We start from the raw sequence: 26131 nt of genomic DNA, 5'->3' as shown, positions 1-26131 counted from the left end.
ATTCCTTTGTGCGCAGGGCTGGTCTGGCCTGGAACTTGCTGCCTCTAGCCTTAAGGAGCATCCAAGACCCACTGCTGTTCAGGAGAAACTTAAAACTTTGCTTTTTTAATCAGTTGTGCGGGCATTTCTCTATTTTGGAAGCTAGCGCTGGGACACTGCCAAGTAGCCGTGCGCTCTACAAATTAAATATAACATAACATAACATAACAAATTGCGGATTGTTTGTGGAACACTTTGAGGGCTTTATTATGGATTATTTGTGAAGATAGAGTTAGGTTATTGTTATATCCTGTTACTTAAAAGTGCCTATGTTATTCATGCTTGTACCTCTTTAACTGCATGTGCCATGTTGTGTTTCCTTTTAATTCTACATTCTTAACAGAGCTTTGCTCATACAGCATTCTCTACTGTTAGTCAGTTGTAACCTGGGTCCTGCTGTGTCAGGACTGGATGCTGTGCTGCTCAATAAATCATCTTCAACTACAACTTCTTCCTTGGATTATTACAAAATTGGCGACGAGGACAACCTTACTCCAGCCATCTACAGCACAGGAGCGGAGTTTGAACCCATTTTGGATATTTTTACTTATTTTTACAATAGCTATAGTTTCTTCTAGAGCATTGATTTGAGAGCTTTAAACTCTAATATTGTTATAGACTGTCATCCACTCCCTAATATTAATGAGCTAGTTTCCTTGTTTGATGGTGCGCAGATTTTTTCCACCTTAGACCTTAGATCTGCGTATCATCAAATTGAGCTTACTGAGGATTCCAAGAAATATACAGCCTTCATTACCCCTATGGGACTGTTTCAATATAGAAGGATGCCATTTGGACTAGCATCCGCTGCTTCTGTTTTCCAACGAGTCATGTTCCAAATCTTTAGGGACCTTGATAAATTCGTAAAATGTTTTCAGGATGACATCCTAATTTTTTCAAAAAATGAGGCTGAACATAGTTCACATTTAAGTATTGTATGCAAAAGATTAGAAAAATCTGGACTTACCCTCAAAGCACACAAATGCAAACTTTTTAGGATGTCTGTGGAATACTTAGGTCACACTTTGTCGGGGGAAGGGCTTGTTCCTAAAAAATCTAATGTGGAGGCCATCCTCTGTGCTCCAGCCCCAAAGAATAAGGAACAACTTCTCTCTTTCTCCGGAATGTGTGAATACTATAGTAAATTTGTTGTGAACTTTGCCACCAAGATGGAACCCCTAAGAAAACTGTTAAGACAGTGCAACGATTTTGTATGGGAAGCTGAACAGGAAAAAGCTTTTACTGATATCAAACATGATATTGTTAATTCCCCGACTTTGAAACCTTTTAGAATTGGAAAGAAATGCATCATCACCACTGATGCAAGCTTGTACGGTCTTGGGTGTGTGCTATCTCAGACTGATGGTATGTCTGAATGGAATGTAGCTTTCTCCTCCAGAACCTTGAATGAAACTGAACGTAGATATGCGGTGATTGAACGTGAGTTGCTTTCTTGTGTGTGGGCCATTGAACACTATAGGATTTACATTTGGGGCAGTGAGTTTATCCTAAGAACGGACCACAAACCTTTGGTGCATATCCTATCAGCTGGTGGTGGTTGGAACTCGACGGCTAGGATTGCACGTCTCTCATCCAAGCTACAGGAGTACAATTTTAAGGTTGAATATATTCCAGGGAAGAAAAATGTCACTGCTGACTGTTTGTCACGTCTTCCGTGTGAGAGTAAGGTGGACAATGTGAATAGTCTTACTGAAGTCGATTTCGCATTAGGGTTGACAGATTTAGTATCTCCCCAGTATCGAGATATTTCTGAACAGTTTTGGATAGAATGCCAGAATAAGGATGAGAAATTTGTTAAGCTGAAGAAATACCTGCTAGAGGGTTGGCCCAGCAAGAATAATGTTGAATATGATCTGTTACCATTTTACAACATAGCGGAAGAGTTATGGTGTGAAGGTGGTTTGTTTTTCAAATCTGAAAAATGTATTCCACCAAGTGGGGTGCAAGAACTTATTCTCAAATTAGCACACAAGACTCATCCGGGAATCTCGGCCATGAAGCGTATCATAAGGTTACATTTCTGGTGGCCTGGAATGGATAGATTCATAGACCGTACTGTCAGAGAATGCAACGAATGCTGTAACAGTGACAAGATGTTAAAACTACATGTTCCACCTCTTAAGACAGTGAAATGGCCAGAATTTCCGTGGAGCAAGATAGCGTTTGATATTTCAGGACCTTTCCAAGTGTTGCCAGAAAGTTCACGTTTCGCTTTGGTCATCGTAGATTACCATTCTAAGTGGCCAGTGGTGAAATTTGTAGCCAAAATCACTTCTGAAGTTGTCATTTCCTTTTTCAAAGAAGTTTTCGCCAGGGAAGGCTGTCCCTCGGTATTGGTCTCTGATAACGGGGTGCAGTTAGTCTCCTCTGAAATGAAATTGTTCTTACAATCCTGTAACATCAAACACATATGTACATCTCTTTACGAGCCACATGAGAACGGGCAGGTTGAGCGTTTCAACCGTGTTTTGAAGGGTTTTGTCTCTGATGCCATTAAAGAAAAAGGGGATTGGTTAAACCGTATTAGACAGAAACTTTGGACTTATCGTATAACTCCTCATAGCACCACTGAGATTAGTCCGTTCAAACTACTCAAAGGTAGGGATCCTGCGTCAGACACGTGCCCTTGGTGGTTCAAGGAAAAATGTGAAGCTCTGGGACAAGATAAAGTAGATATCAAAGAAGTTGCAAAGAGAGTAAGTGGGAAACAAAGTAAATCTGCAGTTTGGTACAACAAGAAGTGGAAAACAAGAGAGCATGATTTGTGTGTTGGTGATTGGGTAAGAATTTTAAAACCTTTCTTAGTCACCAAAGGTACGAGTAAGTTTGGCAGACCTATTCAAATCAAAAGAGTTTTCAGTAACTCGGTTGTCACTCAGGATGGTAAGGTTTGGAATTCGAGCAGGGTTGCTAAATGTCCTACACAAGATGTATCTAAATTCCAACCTCATGCTATTGCTGATAGAGGTTACATTTCTGATGGTGGGTCTGATTCCTTTTCTGATTCTGTAGCTTCAAGAATCAAAGATGACAGGCGAATCAGAAGAAGACCTATTTCTTTGCAAGATTTTGTATAGCTGTTTTTTCCTTTTTTTGTTTTGATCTGCAGCTCCTTTTACTTTCATTTAATGAGGGAGGTGTGTTATATCCTGTTACTTAAAAGTGCCTATGTTATTCATGCTTGTACCTCTTTAACTGCATGTGCCATGTTGTGTTTCCTTTTAATTCTACATTCTTAACAGAGCTTTGCTCATACAGCATTCTCTACTGTTAGTCAGTTGTAACCTGGGTCCTGCTGTGTCAGGACTGGATGCTGTGCTGCTCAATAAATCATCTTCAACTACAACTTCTTCCTTGGATTATTACAGTTATGTTGTGCTAGCTTTACTTGTACAGCATGCTAATCACCCCTAGGGTATCCAAGCACTTTGCTGGTTGGTAGGCATTATCTCCCCTACAAGTTTATTCGAAGAGCCTAGCCTTCAGTTTCTTGCAGAATTCAAGAAGCAACTAGGAAGCTATGATGTGATCTGGAAGGTCATTCCAAGCTTTGGGGGAGGTGTAAGAAAAAGTGTGACCTCTACCTTTCGTTTTTTTGATGCAGGGTATGTGTGCTAATGAGAGTCCAGCTGAGCCGAGGTGTCTGGGAGGTAGGAAGTGTACACAACTGTTGAGGGTTGTGTAGTGCTTTGGATGTGTGTGTGAAAAGTTCAAACTGAGCACATTTGTGTTTGAGGAGTCAGCGAAATTCTCTGAGGTGTGGGGTTATGTGTGTGTGGCGAGGTGGGTTGAGAATGAGTTTTACTGCAGCTTTTTGGTTGGTTTGGAGTCTGTTCAGGCGCTTCTTGGTGATTCCTGCTTAGAGTGCATTACCATAGTCAAGTTTGCTGATAATCGGGGCCTGTGTAACTATTTTCCTAATGTTCTCTGGTAGCCACTTGAAGATCTTTCGTAGCATTCTCAGGATGTAGATGCAGGTGGAGGTCACTGCGTCTACCTGGACTGCCATGTCGAGCTTGTTGTCCAGGATGATTCCTACATTTCTGGTGTTGGTGGTGGGGGGAGGTGTGTGGCTAAGGTCTGATGGCCACCAGGTAGGGTCCCAAGCAGAGGTTTACCTTCTGAAGATAGGTAGGTTTAGTCTATTTCACATCATGTGGCCCTCTTCACTATATCCCTGTGCGTCTGGTAAAACCATGCTTCAGAAGTAGAGGTAAAATGCAATGTAAAATAGCACTTTCTTTAACTAAGATAAGCCTATCAATGACTGTATCAGAATTGAGTGCTCTTGTGGTAGGGCAGCACTTAACTTAGAAAAAAAGCTTTGCTTTACCAATCAGTACAAATTAAGCTACTGCTTATGGGCATGAGCCATGCCCATGAGCAGTAGAATGATTATTATATGCCAGAAAACTATAATGTCACTGCAGCAACATAAGTAAAAAAAAGATTCCTAAAATCATGTACAACTTGCTGGTCATTTATAGTAATCGGTTGCACATGTGTTTGGAAATCATGTTTCCAACTTTCTAAGCACCTAACTGGAAGGAAAGCTTGACAGCAACAATCAATATAAAGTTACAGAACAGCAAATTGAATAAATAGAAGATATTTTGTTGCAAAGAAGTGTTAAGATTTCCGAGGTTTACAGAGAAGAACGTATTTCCACATTCACTCTGGCATACTAAAATAGAACACAGCTCTGCACAACATGAATAATAATGTTTGGCTGATATCTGGTTTTAACGTGAGAAAGAAAAAGATAATTTTGCCAATGTTGCCTCTTTCTGCTCACTATGAATTTCTCACTGCATACATACTTGTTTGAAATACACCTGGGACTACTGTACCTGGGTACCAGAGGACAAGCCATGGATAGCTACTGCCACCTCTGGTGACCATTAATTAAAGTCCATGAGTTTTTGGTGGAGGTCTATGGCTCAGCTGCCAATGCCTTTAACAGAATATGCCAAGTTGAACCCTGGGAATTTCTACCCCACGCTCCCACAGTCCTGCAGCTGCCCCTTCTCCCAACATGCTTTCAGGATGCGAAGCAGCAGCCATTGAAGATGGTACTGCAAAAATCAATAATGAGCACTCAGAAGCTAGATGTACAACTGGTGGGGAAATACTGATATTGGCTTCAGCCCCGCCACACAAGGCACTGGCCGGAGCAAGGTGCGGCTGCATATGGAACCATGCAGCTCCAAGCCATGTAGTAATAAAGAGTTTCATATCTAGTAAAACTGAGATAATATTATTTGGAAAAGCACATGAACTCTGGTCAAATGACTGGTGGCTTGCGAGCCTTGGACACTGCCCATGGTACGTAACCTTGGAGTAAAAATAGGCAACAAATTGTCCACGAAGGACCAAGTAAATCATGTTTTGTGCACATGCTATGGCATTGTGTGAACCCTACCTAAAATCTTCCTGGATTCCTGTGAAATCAAGGAAATCGCTTGTTCAGGGTTTGATAATCAGACGGCTAGACTATGGAAATGCACTGATGGCTTCTATTAACGAAGAGCTATATACCAGACTCCAGGTGTTGCAGAACACAGCTGCCTGACTGGAGTTGAATCTTCACTAGCGGGCTCCATCTGCTCCCAGTTTAAAAGCTTTGCATTACTTCCCATCAGGAAACGTGTTCGTTTCAAAATCATCTGCCTGGTACATAAGACTGTGTATGGAAATGGGCCGAGTTACCTGGCCAAGAAACTTAATTGGCATATACTGAAAAGGAATCCTAGGTCAGGAACAAAACTTTTACTTACCCCTCTTAGGGTCCGTGCTGCCAGAAATGGGGACAAATCCTTTTCCCACTTAGTCCTCTCTTCTGGAATGAGCTACCAATGCAACTTCGAACTATTACATACCACAAACCATTCAGAAAAAAACTTAAAATCTAGTTAGTTTAAATGGTTTGTCTTTTTTTCTTCCTTTCTCACCCTCTGTTAACTATTACCCTTTGGAACCCACTTAAGCTCCTTGAGACCCTCATATGCGTGCTTAAGAAAACGTAATCATAATAATAATAGGGTATGGTAACAGGAAGAACAGCAGGATCTTCCCCTGGATAACAGGCAGCCACCAGGGCAGGCAACCCTCCAGGAAGAACACACGTTGAGAAACTTTAGAGCATGAAATGCAGTCCTGGGCAGGACCACAACGGTTTTAATCTTTCTGTTAATGCCCTCCATGCAGCAGGCATTGACTCAGGTACTGCGTTTGGATATCACTTTGAAGATGATAACAGAAAGTCAGCTGATCCTCGACCCTACTAAGCAATGAAACTCATTCCAGAAATGGGGCAGAATGTAGTGGTCCTTGATCACGTACAAGTACAGGTGGTAATCAAATGAATTTCGTCTAATTGCCTTTGGATGGGTAGTCCTTTCAAGGACCCAGTGTGTCATTCTCTTGAGGGGGTACACCTTGGCCAGCATGGCTGTGTGACCGTCAGAACATGGGAATTCACTGATAACATTAATTGTATGAGTGTGCCAGGGTGTTCAAGGAACCTAAGGTGCTTTCAAGGACTTGGCACAGAAAAGGTCTGTTGCATACCCTCATAGATTGCCTCCGGACATGGCAACTCCCCTCAGTAGCCACAATGTACCCTACATAGAATATATGTAAAATGTGTCAAGTGTCTCCTTTAGAGAATCACCATTAGGAGAAGAAAAACCCTCCTTTGATAATCTTGTAATTCATGATTGAAGATGAAGGTAGCACTGAATGAGTCTGCAAAACTCCAAACTCCTCCTGAGATGAGGAACGAGAAAACAACCAGGTTATGCCAGGAGTAGAATCCAGAAAGAGATTGATCTATTCTTTTAGTAGCAAAAATCAGGGACATAAAATAGTAGCAAAGGGGCAAAAATCATGACAAATAATCAGGGAGTAAAATGCGATGTGATACACGCTCCTCTCATAAAGCCTCCTGTATATGAGCTGCATACAGAAACTGACATAACAGGATAATACTCAGTATCATCTTGAATTGGGAAACTCGGACATCCTCCAATGGACACACCACCATCATGAAAAGGACTATTTATAAGATAGGTTTCCATCCCATTCCACGAGCTCATGGCCTTCATCTGACTATGAAGAACCCACGTTTGACATCCTGCAGGTCACACAAAAATATCAACATCGGAATGGTTAAGAACAATGGCATACAGGATGTTGACCTAGTGGGAGCCACGCAGAAATCGCCTCACATCAAGGCATCTTCAGTTCACTTGTAAAGGGAACAAAACAGTCTGTCTGGAGGTGTGCAGCACTTGGACAAGTAAAGTACAAGAGATAACTGGGATCTATTGATAAAAGTATAAACATACAAACTGATTCCAAAAGACACTCCTCACACAAGCTTACACCCTCCACATTTCATGATGAATAAACAAAACACTTCGACTAGATTAAACCTATGAAATGTAGTAATTTGCACTTAATTTATCCGCTGTCTCTGGTCAATTTCCAAAAGTTGGTAAATTACAGTGAAGCTATCTTGGCGTCACGTGTAAACACGTATAACGTGGCAGGTTGCACTCAGCACATCATGGTGTCTTGTGTGAGACTATTAAGTTACCAAATTGACAACTAGTAGAATTTTCAACTATTTTACACTCAGCATTCCAAGCTGTCATCACATTCAGTATACCATAAGTACATGAGGACAACTGGCAAGAGAACAAGTTACAAACTCATCATTTCCAACAAAATGTCACAAGTGCATGCATAACACATGCACAAAGGAGGTCCACCAAGCACGGGACAAGCAAACACACCACAGTCAATCATTTCACCAGGCAGAGGCACAGAGATAAGACATCACACAAATGCACACAAAATAAAAATATATAAGGAGCATACCCCTCACAATGATGTGCCAAATATAGCAAGGAAACAAACTATAACCCATAAGCTATACAGCAAGTACAAGGATACACCTAAAAAGCCAGGATTCATAAGTAAACATTACTGACCACACAGTAAAAAAAATGGTAAAACTGTCCTTGCAACCCAATACCTCTGGAATCCCGAATCACATGAATATTACACATCAATGTGCAGTGAAAAAGAACTCGCAGACAATGCAGTTGGGAACCAGAACACGCAGTAATTCCAAAACAGGTGCAGCTTAGAGATGCCTAAAATCTTACCCACAGGCAAATATCAAAAACACACCAGGAACACCGACCCCAGAAGCCTGCTCACTGCAATAGCACACAAGAACAGGCCAGTGGTCCACCACCACGCAACCCTGCACAATGGCAATCAAAAACATACCAGGGCTCAACTGGTGCACAACACTTAACATGAGCAAGTCATCAGCACACAGGGGCCACAGGTTCGGGCACCCTTGTACATTAGTGCAGATATACTGACTTCACCAGAACTTGTGCATGTATCCAGCAACACCAATCACTCAGCTGTGCACTACTTACAATACAGTACCTGAAAACCTGAAAGAAGTTACATGCAGTGTTGAGAATGGGTTTGCTCCGGTGAGTTCAGGCTTGTATGTTCTTGACTCGGATTCCACTGGGGACAGAGTTAAAAGGATAGAGAGATTAAGGACATCATTACATTATGAATTCTGATAAATGAGTTGTATTCCTCTGCTAACTATGGACGCCATCTGCAAGCTCTTTCCAGTGCTTAATTGGAGCCGGTGGTTTCCAGTGCTCAGCACTGGCACTTGAATGTTAACACTGGCACTTGTGACAGCCTGCAACAAGTTGGCGCTGGCTGGCTAATTTAGAGATGACCACAACAACAATTAATTAATAATTCAATATACATTTGAAATGAGTATTACGTGCCACCAAAGTCACTCTTATAGCTTTGGGGGCCTGAAATAGTCCGAATTGTGACACTTGTAGGAGTGTGATGGTTAGTAGTTGTGTTGCTCCTATCACTATCAGTGGTTGTATGACTGAACAACTACCTACAAAATCAGAAGTGCCTGAACCACGAAGGCTAAACAACGACCAAAGCCAAACCACTTAAAGGTGCAGATTTACAATAACTGGCGCATCCCTGCATAGCAGCAGGGATGCGCCAGTTATTGTGCGTCACGGCTCCGCCACCATGGATGGAGCCGCATTTTAAATGTGTGACGCATCTGCAGCGGTAAAGGCGGCACATTGCTGGAGTTGTGTTGCAAGCGCGACGCAGCTCCAGCAAGGCTCGGGGGTGCCCTATCCTTGCAATGCTGTGTCAATCCTTACGACAGCTTCAAGCAGGCGCAGGGTTTTGATGCAGCATGGCCTGAAAAGTGAAATAGGCGGCTGCTTCTACTAAAGACTGCTAATACCATAATGCAATGAGTAAACGCCTGTAGGCGGGACTATGCAATCACTTAAACTCACCTGCTCAGCTGCCTTTCCGAGTATGCCATTTTCCATGATGAAGAGCGAGAGGAATAAATTTAATTTGACACGCTGGTTTGGGCCTCCAAAGTGGGTGATTTTTTCGTTTTACATCGACTATAAGGCGGAAGAATCTCCCTTGGGGTCAAGGAGTGACTCCCCTGTTCAAACAGGCACCAAAGAAGCATCTTGCCAATCTGCATTTCCAAGGCTCCCGCCGGAACCCAAAGGATTTGTGATTCAGGACATGGACTTCAAGACTTCTCAGAGGTCGACACGAGATCCCAGCAAAGCTGAAACCCGCAGCCCTCACGAGTGACGTGGGACCGGAACTCCTGGACACTGTGCACATTTGATAGTGCATCCACTTCCCGAACTTTCCCGAAGTTGTGCATTGGGCTACTTGTAGTCCAAGCCCGAGCAACATCGGCACTGAAGATTGTGGGCCTACTCTCCACGAGTGTTCTGTGAGCCCGCTTCTAGCATTTCTGCTTGAGGCCCCTTCGCGATCCCTGGTCCGTCGGCTGGTGGGTCCCCACAAAGGTAACTCTTCTGTTTCTTGGGCTTTCCTGGTTGCTCCAGACGTGCCCTGACTCTCCTCCAAAGAGTGAGTCCCTCAGACCATGCTGGTCTGCACCGAAGCCAATCTCTGCTTTTTGCATGGGTTGCTGTTGCCAAAGCTTGTTGGGTCCTAGCCGGTATCCGTCACTGCAGCACTCAACATCCTTTTTGGGACAGCTAGAATTCAGCTCTTGGTCATCATCAACGCTTCCTGGTCCTTGTGGCTGAATAGTCAAGCTTCACTTTCTTCACCTGAAATCACCGGACATCGGTTGTCATCTTCTCATCGCCTTCCTGGTCACTGGAAAGTGACCCAGACTCTGTTCCCACTGCTTTCAGGTTCTTCACATCTCCGATCCACTCTTGGATCCACCCGGACACTTTCCACTTGGTCGCCTGCAGCTCGCCATTGAAATCGACAACGAAACCCGACACGAAAAGACACCTATGCGCCCGACTCCCCTGGGTGAGGTAACTTGAGTACTCCGGTGCTCCCGTAGGTGTTTACTCTAGAACTGCCTAGTTCTAAAGGGGTTTGCTGCACGTGTCCCCCGTGGGTCCCCTGTGTCACTACCTTTGGTGGTTCCTGGTGGCCCCAGCAGTTCTAAAGGCTCTAGGCCTTGTATCTATGTCAGTTGTGGTTTTTATGCCACTTTCTTAATATAAGGTTTGGTACACGCCTAGGGCTCAACGCATATTGTACTAATTTACTGTGTGCTAAATAAGTTTACTGAATGTACTTTTGCCTCTAGCATCATAAAGAGGCTAGAGGGATGTGTTTAGAATAAATATATATATTTTATATATATACCTGGTGTGGTTCTTAATTCATTTGGTCATTCATGAGATTATAGACTGGTAAAACAAGCTGCTTTACATTCCTCCAAGACTTAACCTAAAGGCTGCTCTCCACAGCTATCACTAGGATAGCTTTCTATATAGGTTGTCTTTAAACCTACCATCAATAAGGGTCGTTTGAACTGGTGCAAGGTGCCCACTAGAATAGTGGACAGCATATGCCAGGCCAACTTTTCACACGGAAGATGCCAAGTGCACATGACTGTTTGGCCAGCCCAAGAGGGCCGGTCAAGCAGTCATACCCACTTAATGTGTGCAGAGAACTCCTTTCCGCTGCTGTGGCCATCCCCGCCCCACTCCGCAAGCCACTGCCTTTAATGGAAAACGAAAATGATAATAACAATAGTTATTATCATTTTAGTTTTCCTTTTTTTGAATGGGGCGACGCTCCTCCACCAAAGCAGAGGAGCCGCCACTATAGGTGCTTACAGTAACCACATGTAATGTGGTGATCTTACGTGAGTTGGATGTGTAACTGCATGAAAGGTACTCTATGCAATAATGTTGCTAAGAAGAACCATTTAATCAATCACCTACAAAAAAAATAAGAGGAAAAGTGTATAACAAATAGTACTTTTAGATTTGCCAAACAAAAAATAGCATTACAAAATATTTTTTTATGAATGAAAAAGCAATGTAACCTGTAAAATAAAGGGATGAATGGGTTGTATAAAAGAGGTAGTGCAAGGGTTAGTGTAAGAGATGGGGGTTAGGGTTTGGTTTTAGTTTAGGTTTACAGCTAGGATTCCTTTCTCCTCCTTCTTCTACCACTTAAAGGTTGGCTAACCTTATTTATTATTTATTTATTTAGAAGTTTTCTATAGCGCTAACAAGACCCGAAGGTATCAGAGCGCTTCACAGTAGAGGACAAGAAAAAGAGAACAGCATGAGACAAACCCAATAAAAGCAATCGGCGAGAGACAATTTGGAAGGAAGAAAAGTTCGGACAGCAGGGCTTCTTGGTGCTGGATTCAACATTACCGCAAGGATTCTGGGGTGTTTGCAGCTCCAAGTTATCCACAACCAAGGGAGCGGATAAGGCACAAGGATTTAAGTTGGCTCTTGAATTCTGCATAGGACGGTAGAGTTCTGATGTGCGGGGGGGTGGCGTTCCATATTTTGGGGGCATTTCCTGAGAAAGAGCAGTCCGCAGTTCTCTTTCTTCTGGTTTTTGGTAGGATGAGCAGCAGGGAGTTAGAGCTTCTCAGATTTCTGGCTTGGCCTGCTTTTTTGAGCTTGTTAGCCAGGTATTCCGGTTTGCCGGTGTGAAGGGCCTTGTGGGTTAGGCAGGCCGTTCTGAAGGTACTTCGCATTTCCGCAGGGAGCCATTCGAGTTCTTTGAGTGCCGGGGAGATGTGGTCATATTTTTTGCAGCCTGTGATCATTCTTGCTGCCGCGTGTAGTGTTGTTTTTAGTGGTGCCAGGTGCGATTTGGGGATGCCTGTTAGGATTGAGTTCCCATAGTCCAGTCTTGATAAAACTAGAGATTGCGTGGCTAGTTTGAGGTCCTTGTTGGGAATGTAAGGTTTAATTTTGTTCAAAAGTCTGAGGTTGAAGAATGCGCTTTTCGCTGAGTTCTTGATGTGGTTTGTCAGGGTTAGTTTGGGGTCTAGGGTGAAGCCCAGGGATTTAACAGAGTCGGCTAGCGTGAGGTTACCTTTGAGAGCATCGATCGACTTTAGCCACTCGGTGATTTGAGGGTTATCTTCTTTGTTTGAGATGAGGAGTGTTTCTGTCTTGTCGGGGTTGAGTTTCAGGTGATTCTTTGTCAGCCAGTCTTGCACTTCATTTAGGACATCATTGAGTCTGTGGATGTCTTTGAGAGAGGAGGTTTCCAGGTAAATCTGCGTGTCATCCGCGTAGAGGTGGAAGTGGATGTTGGCGTTCCTGAGTAACTTGGCGAGTGGTTCCATGTAGATGTTAAAGAGCTGGGGGGAGAGCACTGATCCTTGAGGGACACCCTTGTTGACTTGCTGGGTATCGGAGGTGAAGTTCTTGATTTTTATTAATTGCGAACGGTTATGTAAAAAGGAGGAAAACCACTTGAGAACTACTTCGCCAAGGCCGGCTCTTTCTTGAAGAGTCCTGATGAGGAGCTTGTGGTCCACCGTGTCGAACGCTGCTGAGAGATCAAGGAGTATGAGGAGGCAGCACTTGTCAGCGTCAAGAGATCCATGGATGTCGTCTATGATATTCAGCATCGCGGTTTCAGTGCTGCGGCCTTGTCTGAAGCCAGATTGGAGGGGGTCCAGGAGATTGATGTTGTCCAGATGTTGCGTCAGTTGCAGGAGTACACAACGTTCAAGTGTCTTCGCGAGTAGAGGGAGGTTGGATATTGGTCTGAAATTGTTCAAGTCAGTTGAGTCGAGACCGGGTTTTTTCAGAAGAGGAGTGACTTGTCCCATTTTTAGACAATCGGGGACCACACCGCTTTGTAAGGAGCTGTTTATGATTCTTCCCCAGATGGGCGCTAAGGTAAGCTTCATTTTTTTAATTAAAGATGGGGGAATGGGGTCTGAGATGTGTGCTGAAGGTTTGGAGGTCGAAATCAGCGCGATTATCTCAGTTTCCTGGACGGGGCGAAAGCTTAGCCAGGGGGAGGGAAAGCAGTCGGGTGGGAGTGCCACTGGGGAGGCCGAGTAGCTCTTCTGGAGGTGTGGGTTGTTGATGTCTAGAGATAGTTCGATTTTTAGGACTTTATCGTTGAAGAAGTTGGCAAAGTTGTCACAGAGTTCTTTGGAAGCCTGTAAGGTTGAGGGCAGGGGCTTTGTTGTTTGTTGTCTGATTATGTTGTAGAGTTCTTTGGGTCTGTTTTTGGATTTGACCAATGCCTCGCGGAAGAAGCTGGATTTCTTGTTTTTGATATGGTTGTTGTACTTCCTACGGGCTGATTTTAGTTGAAGGAGGAGAATGGCGGTTGGGTTGTTTCTCCACTTTCTTTCTTTGGTTCTCAGGTTTCTTCTTTCTGCGTTGAGGTCCGCAGTGAACCAGGTTCTGGATGGAGTGGCTCGGCTTCTTTTGAGCCTTAGAGGAGCTAGATTGTCAAGTATGGAGACTACCCCCGAGTTATAGTGGTCGACGAGGTCGTTGGTCGAGAGGTGCATTGGTTTATTTGGAAGAAGTGCGCTTAGTTGACCTTCCAAGATGTCTTGGGGTACTTGGGAGAGGTTTCTCGCCCATTTAGGGGGGTCTTGCGGAGGTTTAAGCGAGACGATGGGGTGATTGATGTGGAATAAGATCATGTGGTGATCTGACCAGTCAACTGGTAGTATGTGGTTGACCGTGATAGAATTCTTATGGGCAATGATGGCATCCAGTGTGGCTCCTTTGTAGTGAGTCTCCTCAGTACAGTGTTGGGTGAGGTTGTTCTCATCAAGGAGGCTAGATAGCGATTTGATTAGAGGGTTTTGGGTCTCATTCCATCGGATGTTCAGATCACCAAGAATTAAGTTTTTGGAGTCGCCAAGTGTGTCTTGTGCAATCAGGTTTGATAGTTGTTCTCCAAACTCGTTATTTCTGCCCGGGGGGTGATAGAGTAGGTGGCACAGTAGAGAGTCGTTGTCTTTTGTCTTGATGACGGTGGATAGGCATTCAAAGGAGTCATACTCGAAGGAGGAGGTTTCTGTGATGCTCCAGCTGTCCTTGTGGATGATAGCGACCCCACCTCCTCGTTGTTTGATCCCATCTCCTCGTTGTTTACTTCTATCTTTGGAGATGAGGGAGAAGCCGGGTGGAACCAGCATGTCTAGGCAGGGAGGGGATGTCGTATTAAGCCAAGTCTCCGTGAGGAACGCAACGTCGATGCCATGTGTGAGGATGGCTTCGGCTAAGTCTGTTGCGTGTAGTGAGGCCGATCTGCAGTTGATTAGGAGGCAGTTGGTGAATTTCTCCTGATTACTGGTGGTTCCCTCTTTAGTCTCTCTAGGAATTGCGGTGAGGACTGGTGATCTCTGTGTTTTGACGGTGGGTAGGTCTTTCCGGTGACCTGTGATGACTTGGATTTTGGATTTGGGTGACTCCGTAGTGGAGGAGTCGTAGGTGGCGGCTAGTAAGGCTGCTTCCCTGTCTGACATCGGAGCTTCTGATCTAAGCGGCCTGGCGGTCGGGTGATTTGAGCCCGCTGGAGTGGGAGAAGAAGTAGAGGACGTTTTGATGTGGGGGGTGGTCCGGGGGGAGAGTTTGTAGGGGTTACAGACTATACCGAGATTAGAGATGATTTCTGATAGACCATGGGTGATAGTGCTGACCTGGTTTTCCAGGGCTGCGAGCCGTTTTGATATGGCCTCAAGGAAGGGGATGTGGGCATCCGCCGTGGGTCCGAGAGTGCTAGGGTTCGAGAGGGTGGGTTGGGAAATAGGGGTCAGGGTGAAAGACGGGGGGGTGTTCAGGGGAGGGTCAGGCGGGGGTTTAGACAAGGGGGCAGAAGGGAGGAGGACAGGAGGGGGTTTGGACAGGGGTGGATTGAGAGATGTAGGGAGACTCAAGGGGAAGTGGCTCGTTATCTGAAGGCAGCCTGTTGGCGTGGGTGTGATTGCTGTAGGGGGCTGTCGGAGCCTGGTGTTAAGGGAGGTGAGGTAGTTGGAGGAAGGGGTAGAGGAGGGGGATTGAGTGTCCTGTGGGTGTTGGGTGGCTGTGCATGTAGGGTGAGGTATTGCCGGGGGAGGGGGGGCCTGTCAGGCTGGATAGGGGTTGCGGAAGGGAGTTTCGAGGTCTTCTCTGTTAGTTGTGGTCGTAGCCGGAGGCGGCGTAGGGGCGAGGATAGGGAGGGTGGGAGGGGCTGACCTGAGTGCGGGAAATATGGAGTCGAAAGCTTCCAGGTTCTCATTGTTAGCTTGGATGAGGACCGTGCCATTGGTAAAAATGGTCACGGTTATAAAGCCTCTGCCAGCTGGTCTGAACGGAAGAGTCGCGGTTAGTTTGCAGCTGTGGGGAGTGGAGGTTGTTTTGGCGATGAACATCCGCGATCTTATCGTGGAGACCCAGTATTCCGGTCTTTCAGTGTGGAATATTAGGTCCATCTTCGTCGGTCCATTGGAGGCCGAGTGGTAGATGTCCGTGATTAGGGTTTCTTTGTGATTGCGAATGAGTTTCTGCTTGAAGGTGCGTCGCAACTTAGTAGAGAGGAGTGGGGGGAAAATGATGGTGAAAGAGTTCCGGCTGTGAGGTTTAAGGTGGGCAAGTGGGGCTGAAGGAGGAGGGAGGGGCTGGTCCCGGGCCATCGTGGGGGTGGTGGAGGGGGCGCCTGATTAGGAAGGAGTGTGGCGCTAAGGTGGCCCGGAGAGCAGGCGACTGATCGAAGGTGGGGTTCAGTAGGACACGTGGTTAGAAGTCAAGTGGGGCATTGCAGGTCCTCCTGATCCGCTATTCTGCGCAACGGCGTGCAGGTGATGATCGAGGGCAGGGCCGTTAGACCTAGGACCTCGTACTGTAACAATCAACACTCAGTTTCTGCTTCCTTTTGTGGTTGTAAACTTCCCGAAACATCTATAGATTGTAACTTACAGACAGTACGGTAGTGGGTCATTACTCCTTTTCCTTTGAACTGATACAGAACCTTTGTTTAGGAAGGTGACTCTTTACATCTTCCCGGCATGGAAATTGACTACACCTGACTGCCCCTTTTAAAACAGGCGCACATGCTAGAGCTTTGTAGAGCCTATTGACACTAAATGGAACGCGTGCGCCAATGCTTTGTATTTTTATTTCTGCTACATTTCCACTGTTTACTATAATGTTTTAATTCTGTCCGATTAGTATGTTTTGTATGGCCCAGGGCCATACAAAACTAAGCAAAAAGCTAAACTTAATCAGAAACTTACAAAAAGCTGCAGCATACATTCTTCTTATGATCTTATGGCTTCAACCTGGATCTGGACAACTAGTAACATCCCACTCTTTTTAATCAACAACAGTCTGACCACTCACTCGCCAAAACACACAAGCTTCCCACTCATTCCATGATAATCCACTCTATCTCTTGTCTATAAATCATTCTCCCATTCTAAATCCACCACCCACTGCTCCCCGTCTGACCACTCATTCTAGCACATTTTGGTACACATATTAATACCCTCTGTTCTATCTCCCATGACCCACAATTCAAAATGTAGAACACGTCTGAACTCAAATCCAGATTGCCTCAGCCAAGTCACCAATAGCCTGCCTGTCCACCTTCACACCTCGTTAGACCTTTTCAATGCCAAACTCAGGGGCGGCTCCTCCATGCGGGCAGAAGAGGGTCGCCACACTGCTTTCTCGCAGTGCGAGAAGCAGAAACATAAAATGGTATTATGAATACCACTATATGTTTCCGCTTCTTGCACTGCGAGAAAGCAGTAGGTTTTGGTTGGGGGCAGGCGAGTGGGCGGTCCTGCTCGAGGGCAGGGGAGGAGTGGCTAGCCCAATGTTGCAGGCCCTGACTGTTTGGTCGGCCCACTGGGGAAGCCCAAACCTGTCATTCGCACTCTCCCTTTTCACAGCCTACATGGAGAAAATGGTCCGCCATAGACATCTGTGTGGTCGGCGTCCCAACCAATCGCCATTGCAGCGTTGTGATTGGTTTAGTTGAGGGGAGCGAGGCTCCCTGCTTCCTGTGGAGGCAGGAAAGCAGGAGGAAAACGAGCAGAAGACACAGGACTCGAGAAAGGCACTTTTTACATTTTTATTCTCATTATTTAAACTCCCCCTCCACGTGTTACCACCCCTTCTCTCATGACCATGTCCTTCCCTCCCCGCAACCCCGCACCTGCCCCCCACCCGTGGCCACACTGATTCAACATTCAGTTCCCAATAATCCACCCCCACCTCCATCTCTCTGGCCTTCATTGGCAGCCCTGGAGCACACTTGCTAACTGAGCCACAAGAACATGTAAGAATGTAGACCCCTCCTCCATCTATAACAAGTATCTCAAATATATTTTTCTAAGAAGAAAACAGGCCACACTATATTCAGTCATCTCCTTTTTTACCTATTCCCACCCAACCGTTTACAACCAATGCAGTCTGGATATTGTATATTTCACTGCTCCTTCTCATGTTGGTATCAAATCTCCTTACCTTTGCCCGCCACAGTCACTTCTCCTCAATTCTCATTCTCCTTGATCACATTGACCGATTTGTTACCGTAGATCAATAAAACTAGAGTCTGTTAAATATTTGTGCCTTTATATTTTTGAGCATCATTAATAACGTGAAAAATGTAGTTTTACTCCTGATTATACATTTATTCACGTATATTGTGCTATTGCCTTTTAAATTAATATCCTGTGACACGTAGAAGTGTGCTTTCCTGACTCTTGTTAACTAGGCCTCAATATGGGCCCGCTAGCCAACTTTTTAAAAAATGGACGTCTTTTCCTGCACATTTCACTGTTTGTTCTTTCTGCAGCAGTCATGTTTGTTTATTCCTTTTGACGTTGTTCTTGCTGTTCTTGCTGAAATATTCCAGCTTGAGTACATTAATGCAACTTTTCAGCGATCTTCCGCTAACTCACTGTGGCCTATCCATTCATAATAGTTTGCTCTTGTTTGCATATCTAGTTTGCTGTACCATCTCTGGATGACATTAGCATAGAAAAGGCTGAATCGATATTCATGCTGTGGGAAAGTGCTTACATGCTAAGACAATATGGCGTTTAATAAAACTGTGCTCTGATTTGCTAATAATTTTATATATGTGCTCACACCATGATGAATCTGCACTTCTATGAGAAGATATTTCTTATATACATTCTTTGGGAGTGAGCTAAACGATGTTCCGATTCTTCTAGGGATGTTGTCTGTATCTTTATTGATTTTGCTGCCTACTTGGGTCTTAAAATATTTTAGATTTTGCACTACTCTGTAATGTTCTATATGCTGAGAGCCTTCATGGCAAAGACTTTATGCTGACTGTATCACAATCCTTTTTAGGTCTCGCCTGGACATCGCATCCGAAGGATGCGTCCAGGCTGGAGACTTAAAGCTGTCTGACACGGGGGAATGAGGGACAAGAAACTGTGACGAGCTTATCCTTGGCTGGATTCAGCTCCGTGCACGCGCACCAACATTCACGCATGCGCACATCACAGCCACACGCATACACAGCACTCACGCATGCGCACATACACACGCATACACAGGCACACCCCCGTCACCTACACGCATACACAGAGACCCCTCCACACACACCAGCCCCTCTCCTCTCGGCTCCACACACACGCACACGCATTTACACTTACACAGACACGCAGGCACCCAGACAGGCAACCCCCCCCCCGTCACACACACGCATACACACAGACTCCAGGACACATACACACACACATGCACGCTCACACACATACACAGTCCGCCGCCGCGCGCGCGCACACAGATGCCCCCCCCCCCAACAAGGCGAAGCCCCACTCACCGGCATCCTCAGTGCAGCGGCTCCCACCGGCAGCAAGACTCTTCTTCCCTTCTTCGGCACCGGGGCGCAGGGTAGGCTCCTGCCTGCTCCGGTGCGCCAAACAATCGCGGCTCTTCCGTGGGAGGCGGGGTAGGCTCCCGCCCTCCTACTTCCGGTTGTCCCGCCCGGCCTGCCTGACTTCCTGGTCGCAGGCCGGCGCAAAACGCTGCATAAAAAATGCGCGCGTCCCCTCCAGCAGACAGCAGCTGTCATCACATTGGAACAAATAACTCGGATTGCTCCATGTGAATTATTAAAACTGGTTCAGAACTGTTCAAGCCAGCAACTGCTCAAAATACCAGCCTGGTCTTAGTTCCCCGATAGTCCACTCTTCTACATGCATGTAGAGAGAAGATTTTATACAAAGTGGGGCACAAGACTTGATTTTTTGTGATCTCGCAAACGAATTTACAACACTTAACCCTTCTAGACCACTTAAAAAGTGTAATTTATAAGTAACAATTCATGAGATTAGCAACAGCCCTTGAGTTATTAAATATACTAAAAGTAAAAATGATGTATTCCCCCTTGGCAATAAAGACAATCCTATTTTAAATTCAGGCCATTATTCCAAAAATAATGAAGCAGTCCATACAGAAAGCCACTCCGCCAACAAGAGGCAAGACAGGTTTGAAGAATGCTGCTAAAACACAATCTTTAGCCCTAGTCCCCAACGGTCAATCACCCAGGAATTAAGTTGGATGAGTACTGACAGTACTCTGAACTGGTAATAATAAAAAACGGATACTAAAAAGGTTTCCTAAGGGGCTGTATGTCCATGTTTTAGCAAGTAAAAAATGAACCGAAACACAAAAAAAACCTAGAGTAAACTTGTCTGCAAATTATTTGGTGAATTTGTTCTCTAGAAAATGGAATATTAGTCGATTTTAAACGCTAACCTTCTGAGAGTCAACAAACCTCTGTGTTAAAGGCAATGTCCATATGTGCCAGGCACTGGCTACAATTCGCTAAAACTGAAACTAGGTCTGTGTCCTCTATTCAACAGCAATTACCATTGTCTCCAGGCAGGGATTGTTGTAGGTTGAAGGGAATTATGGGTCATCCATTTGTTTTTGCTTTCAGGTCTTAAGTAAGGAGGAGCCATTGCTGAGTGGAGGTGAAATGATTACTTAAGGGACTGCATTTGAAAATTGCTGGACACCAGATGCCTTACTCAGACTTCTCCAGCTTGGGGAGAGGATGTGGCCTAATGGTTAGAGCTGCTGACTTTGTAACTGTTTAACCAGATTTGAAACTTAGCCTCTGCACAAAATCCTGTGATACTGGGCAAATCATTTAATCTTCGGCTACCTCAAAAAATGTATAATGTGTGTTTTCATGTATAGGGCACTGATGCCCCCAGACAAGTTCCAAACCAATTGCAAAAAGTAAACTATCTAAACTCTCAGTGACATCTTTCGAATTTGAAACTGGTTTCTCATGCTCACCCTTGTTTACAAACAAATTAGTAAGAAATTGCATTCCATTGTGATATAAATAATTGCAAGCAATGCCCGGTTTGCCAAGACACCACTGGAGCTACCCTTTGGTGCTCATGCACATGACACCATAACAGGCAAGCAAGCCCCGGCTTGCATCAGAATGGACAAGGGCACACATCGTGTCAAGCCAGCACAAGTAGAACCACAGTGTTCTGTAAATGCCAATACAGTACAGCACAGCACAACACTTGAGACATGAGCTCAGGGCCCACATGCAAAAAAAATGGATCTATGGTCACTCTATTGAGGGCATCATTGTTTACCCCTCTTAATAAGGTGTTGACTGCTGTTAATCACTCAATTCAAAATTATGAGCTGAACAAAAAGCAAGGATGTTTAATGTGGTCAAAGGGCAATTAACAGTGGGCAGTGCCCATCAGAATATGGACTGCATTACTGTCCTGACACAATCACACACACTATGAGTAACAGAGACAATCTATCTGTCCTCAGCCTGTTGCAGATCACTGTTTTTGACTTTCGCATGATATAACAAAGGCTGCTTCTCAGTTTCCGCGACCGCGCTCCGGTTACCGGCGTCTTGTGTTTTTTCTTTTTTAATTGCGAGCCTTATATTTTCAACATTTTTCAGTCTCAATTAAGTGCATACTATTATATAACTGAGTTAAGCAGCATTTATTGAAAGTAATATTTATAACTTCAAGCATTCAAGTATCACCCCATGCCCTGGTGACATTGCCGCATGTTGCTCAAAATGTGTCAGTTTGCCATGTTCTCTGTTTACGCAGCCTGTATTATTCTTATTATACATGAATCAAGATTCGTTTATTTATGCTAACCTTCTATAACTGAAGTTTTTGTAAGGCACAGATCCACTATTGAATTAATTCAATGTGTTCTCAAACGGGATGGCTAAGGAAAAGTGAAGTGAAGCAATGGGCCGTGGAGAGTGCGTGCAGAGTGAGTGCAGAGTGACAGTGAGTGCGGAGTGACAGTGAGTGCGGAGTGACAGTGAGTGCGGAGTGACAGTAAGTGCAGAGTGACAGTGAGTGCAGAGTGACAGTGAGTGCAGAGTGACAGTGAGTGCAGAGTGACAGTGAGTGCAGAGTGCGTGCAGAAACAGTGAGTGCAGAGTGCGTGCAGAGTCAGAGTGAGTGCAGAGTGACAGTGAGTGCAGAGTGAGTGCAGTGACAGTGAGTGCAGAGTGACAGTGAGTGCAGAGTGCGTGCAGAATGACAGTGCGTGCAGAGTGACAGTGCGTACAGAGTGCGTGCAGAGTGACAGTGAGTGCAGAGTGCGTGCAGAGTGACAGTAAGTGCAGAGTGCGTGCAGAGTGACAGTGAGTGCGGAGTGACAGTGAGTGCGGAGTGACAGTGAGTGCAGAGTGACAGTGAGTGGAGAGTGCGTGCAGAGTGACAGTGAGTGCAGAGTGAGTGCAGAGTGACAGTGAGTGCAGAGTGACAGTGAGTGCAGAGTGACAGTGAGTGCAGAGTGACAGTGAGTGCAGAGTGCGTGCAGAGTGACAGTGAGTGCAGAGTGAGTGCAGAGTGACAGTGAGTGCAGAGTGACAGTGAGTGCGGAGTGACAGTGAGTGCAGAGTGCGTGCAGAAACAGTGAGTGCAGAGTGCGTGCAGAGTGACAGTGAGTGCAGAGTGACAGTGAGTGCGGAGTGACAGTGAGTGCGGAGTGACAGTGAGTGCAGAGTGACAGTGAGTGCGGAGTGACAGTGAGTGCGGAGTGACAGTGAGTGCAGAGTGACAGTGAGTGCGGAGTGACAGTGAGTGCGAAGTGACAGTGAGTGCGAAGTGACAGTGAGTGCGGAGTGACAGTGAGTGCAGAGTGACAGTGAGTGCAGAGTGACAGTGAGTGCGAAGTGACAGTGAGTGCGAAGTGACAGTGAGTGCAGAGTGAGTGCAGAGTGACAGTGAGTGCAGAGTGACAGTGAGTGCAGAGTGCGTGCAGAGTGACAGTGAGTGCAGAGTGACAGTGAGTGCAGAGTGACAGTGAGTGCAGAGTGACAGTGAGTGCAGAGTGCGTGCAGTGACAGTGAGTGCAGAGTGACAGTGAGTGCAGAGTGACAGTGAGTGCAGAGTGACAGTGAGTGCAGAGTGACAGTGAGTGCAGAGTGACAGTGAGTGCAGAGTAAGTGCAGAGTGAGTGCAGAGTGACAGTGAGTGCAGAGTGACAGTGAGTGCAGAGTGCATGCAGAGTGACAGTGAGTGCAGAGTGACAGTGAGTGCAGAGTGACAGTGAGTGCAGAGTGACAGTGAGTGCAGAGTGACAGTGAGTGCAGAGTGCGTGCAGAGTGACAGTGAGTGCAGAGTGACAGTGAGTGCAGAGTGACAGTGAGTACAGTCACTCAGCACCACCACATTATCAGTCAGAACCACCACAGCATCACTCAGAACCACCACAGCACCACTCAGCACCACCACAGCATCACTCAGCATCACTCAGCACCACCACAGCACCACCATAGCACCACTCAGCACCACCACTGCATCACTCAGCATCACCACAGCCCCATTCAGCACCACCACAGCATCACTCAGCACCACCACAGCACAAATATGTTCTCTCAATGTTTCAAGCTTTATTACAAATGTCACAAAAAGATGTTAATATTTCACTTCTGTTCTTGGATTTTGTTACAATAAAATACACTGAACATAATCTTCACAAAAGTTATTTACAAAAGTTTAAGCTATTGCCATTATAAATTACAATCACTTTTATTAAGTATTAAAAAAAATTAAAAGCCATTGTTATTTGTAATATCAATACATCTAAGTCACGTAAATACAAATGTTGCATTACAAATGCTATAGGTGTCACATTTGCGAAAGTTATAACTATTGGCATTGTAAATGACAAAGCTATTAATTTAGCTATTTTCAAAACCAACACATAAATGAACATTTGGTGAATTTCCATTAAAATATTTGACTTTTTTACTAAGATATTATTATACTGTTTTATGCAAACAAAATTTAGATACTGCATAAATAACTTTAATAAAACATATTTTATATGAAGCTTTTTATGTAAAAAAAAAACTATAGCATAAAGCAAAAAACAATTGCCATTTACAATGCTAATAGCTCAAACTTAAATAATGCGAGACCTATTGCATTGCAAATGCTTGTTTGACAAAGTGACTGATTCACTCCTTTGTTTTAATTAATCATTGTTACCATTCTCCTCACCCAACATTAAATCACTGTCTCTAATTTCCTTTGAGAATTTCAACAGTTTTGTACTTAATGATCTATACTGCATCATTAAGAAATGCCAGTCTAGTTCTCCTAGTGACCCTATGCTGCCTTAAATTATGTATCTTGAAATTCCTGACATTAATAAGGCAGTATTACAAGTTGGCATTATGTCACTGCCTTATGAAGTAGTTCCTTCCAAACTAAAACAAGGTGAGGTCAGACCATTTCCTAAAAGATCAACTTGGACCCTAAATTGCCTTAGAATTGTAGGCCTATTACTGTCCAGCTATGGTGGGCAAAGTCGTAGAGTGTTGTAACAAACAAACTATGCTGTTTTCTACAGTCCGACATCCTCCTGAATGATGCACAAGCAGGTTTTTACCCCATTGGAATACAGAATCATCTCTTTTTACAGTGCTAGTCTGGTCATTGGAAGCCCAGTAATTTTACAAAGAATCCTAGAAATGTTGAGCCTGGTCACTGTAGTACTAAGGGTCGTATTTTTAGGTCTCGCCTGTTGATGCGCATCGAGCTTGCGAGACTATGGGGGCTTAACCACTCTTTAACTGACTTGCAAGGAATCGTGGCGATTCCTTGCAGTGCCCGTGACTTTTAAGCTCAATGCGCATGCGCATTGAGCTTAAAAGCGCGTGCACATCAGTTCCCTCAGCCGCACTCCAGGCCCCCGCTCCGCCCCCTCCCCTGCCCGCCGTGTCGCATTTCTCCTCCCCCCTCCCCTTATCTGCCTTCCCTCCGTCTGTTCCCTCTCCCCGCTCCGCCCCCTCCTCTGCCCGCCGTGTCGAATTTCTCCTCCCCCCTCCCCTTATCTACCTTCCCTCCGTCTGTTCCCTCTCCCCGCTCCGCCCCCTCCCCTGCCCGCCGTGTCGCATTTCTCCTCCCCCCTCCCCTTCTCTCTCTTCCCTCCGTTGAATCTGTGTATATACTGTACTTCATAATAGAGAACGTGAACATACATCGAGGTCCGCCTAAACGTGGGTTCCACACAGACTTTGTGCTGGCTTCTGTTTCCTCTCGGCTTATGGGGATGCTTTCATTGAGCAAGGAGAGGGTGGTGGTGACATCTGCAGAGTTCTTACTTATCATCTGTGACACTTTCTCTATCCACGTTTGCTTCGCCTGAATCGCCCCTTCCTTCAGTGGAAGAGTAGTTTGCACTGTCTACGTCGGCTTCAGGGATTTCCCGCTGAGTAAAGTCACTGTGTGTGTGCCCGCCTCCCTCCTCACAGCCACAGTAGAGCCATTTCACTTTACGGCTAGAGCGAATCACACTCCGTGACGAAAACCTCACACGATCCTGGTGACAAGACGGGAAGTGACATGCAGCTCTTCTGGCCTCGGGTGGCACCATCCAGATGACACCATGGAAAGGAGTAAAAAGTCCTGGATTAAATATACAATAAAATCAGCATATTACTGATCCAGCTCACTGACGCTTCCAGGCGCTACAGCCCCTATCTATGTAATCGCTAAAAATAATGATTCATACACTACAGATCAGAAGATGTACATAGACGTTGTTGGGGGTGACAGCAACTCCACAGAGGAAGGAAGTCTATCGGGCAACTTGCTTATTTCTAAAAGCTGTCAGTTCAACGATGTTGTGTACACGTGGAAGTAACACGCACATTAAAATGTGAATGACATTTCAGGCAATGATTCTTACACTAACCCTTTCAAAATACAACTCGACTGTGCCCCCTGTCTGCTGCTGTGTGTATAGCAGTTGGGGAATGCCACGTCTTGAAATGAATCTCGCCGCCTTGTTTTTTTTCTTCTTTTTTGATAGAAACCGCATGTGCGTTTAAGTAACATAAAATAACAGCACTCAATATGGGTATACATACTATATTTTTCCTTATCAGTTTGTTGGAAGGGAACTTATTTCGAACAACTAAAATGTAACCTAAACCGTTTGCAAGAGTGTGAGGGGAAGAGTTTGCAAGTGAGGGGTAGCCCATACATTAGAACAGAGTACATTTCCCCCCAGAACTGTTTCACCTGAAAACGTTTCTTTGTATGCTGTGGTTGGTGCAAGAGTTTGTTCTAATGTATGTAAAACGTGCACGATGCACGCATTACAGCGCTTTGACACAACGTGTACATTGTATGTTTAGACTTTTTAATTGTAAATGAACACTA

The 26131-nt window shown here is 45.1% G+C and overlaps 1 protein-coding gene across 3 annotated transcripts in view; it reads left to right on the top strand.

Annotated features, from left to right (window-relative positions):
* Window positions 1-26131, top strand: part of LOC147661220 (uncharacterized) — an 85942-nt gene that overhangs the window by 17214 nt on the left and 42597 nt on the right. The window lies entirely within an intron of this gene.

This window comes from Lissotriton vulgaris, unplaced genomic scaffold (genome assembly GCF_964263255.1).
Source record: "Lissotriton vulgaris unplaced genomic scaffold, aLisVul1.2 SCAFFOLD_439, whole genome shotgun sequence".
Lineage (NCBI taxonomy): Eukaryota > Metazoa > Chordata > Amphibia > Caudata > Salamandridae > Lissotriton > Lissotriton vulgaris.
Note: the sequence above shows the minus strand (reverse complement) of the source record. Positions and strands in the feature narration are given on the sequence as shown.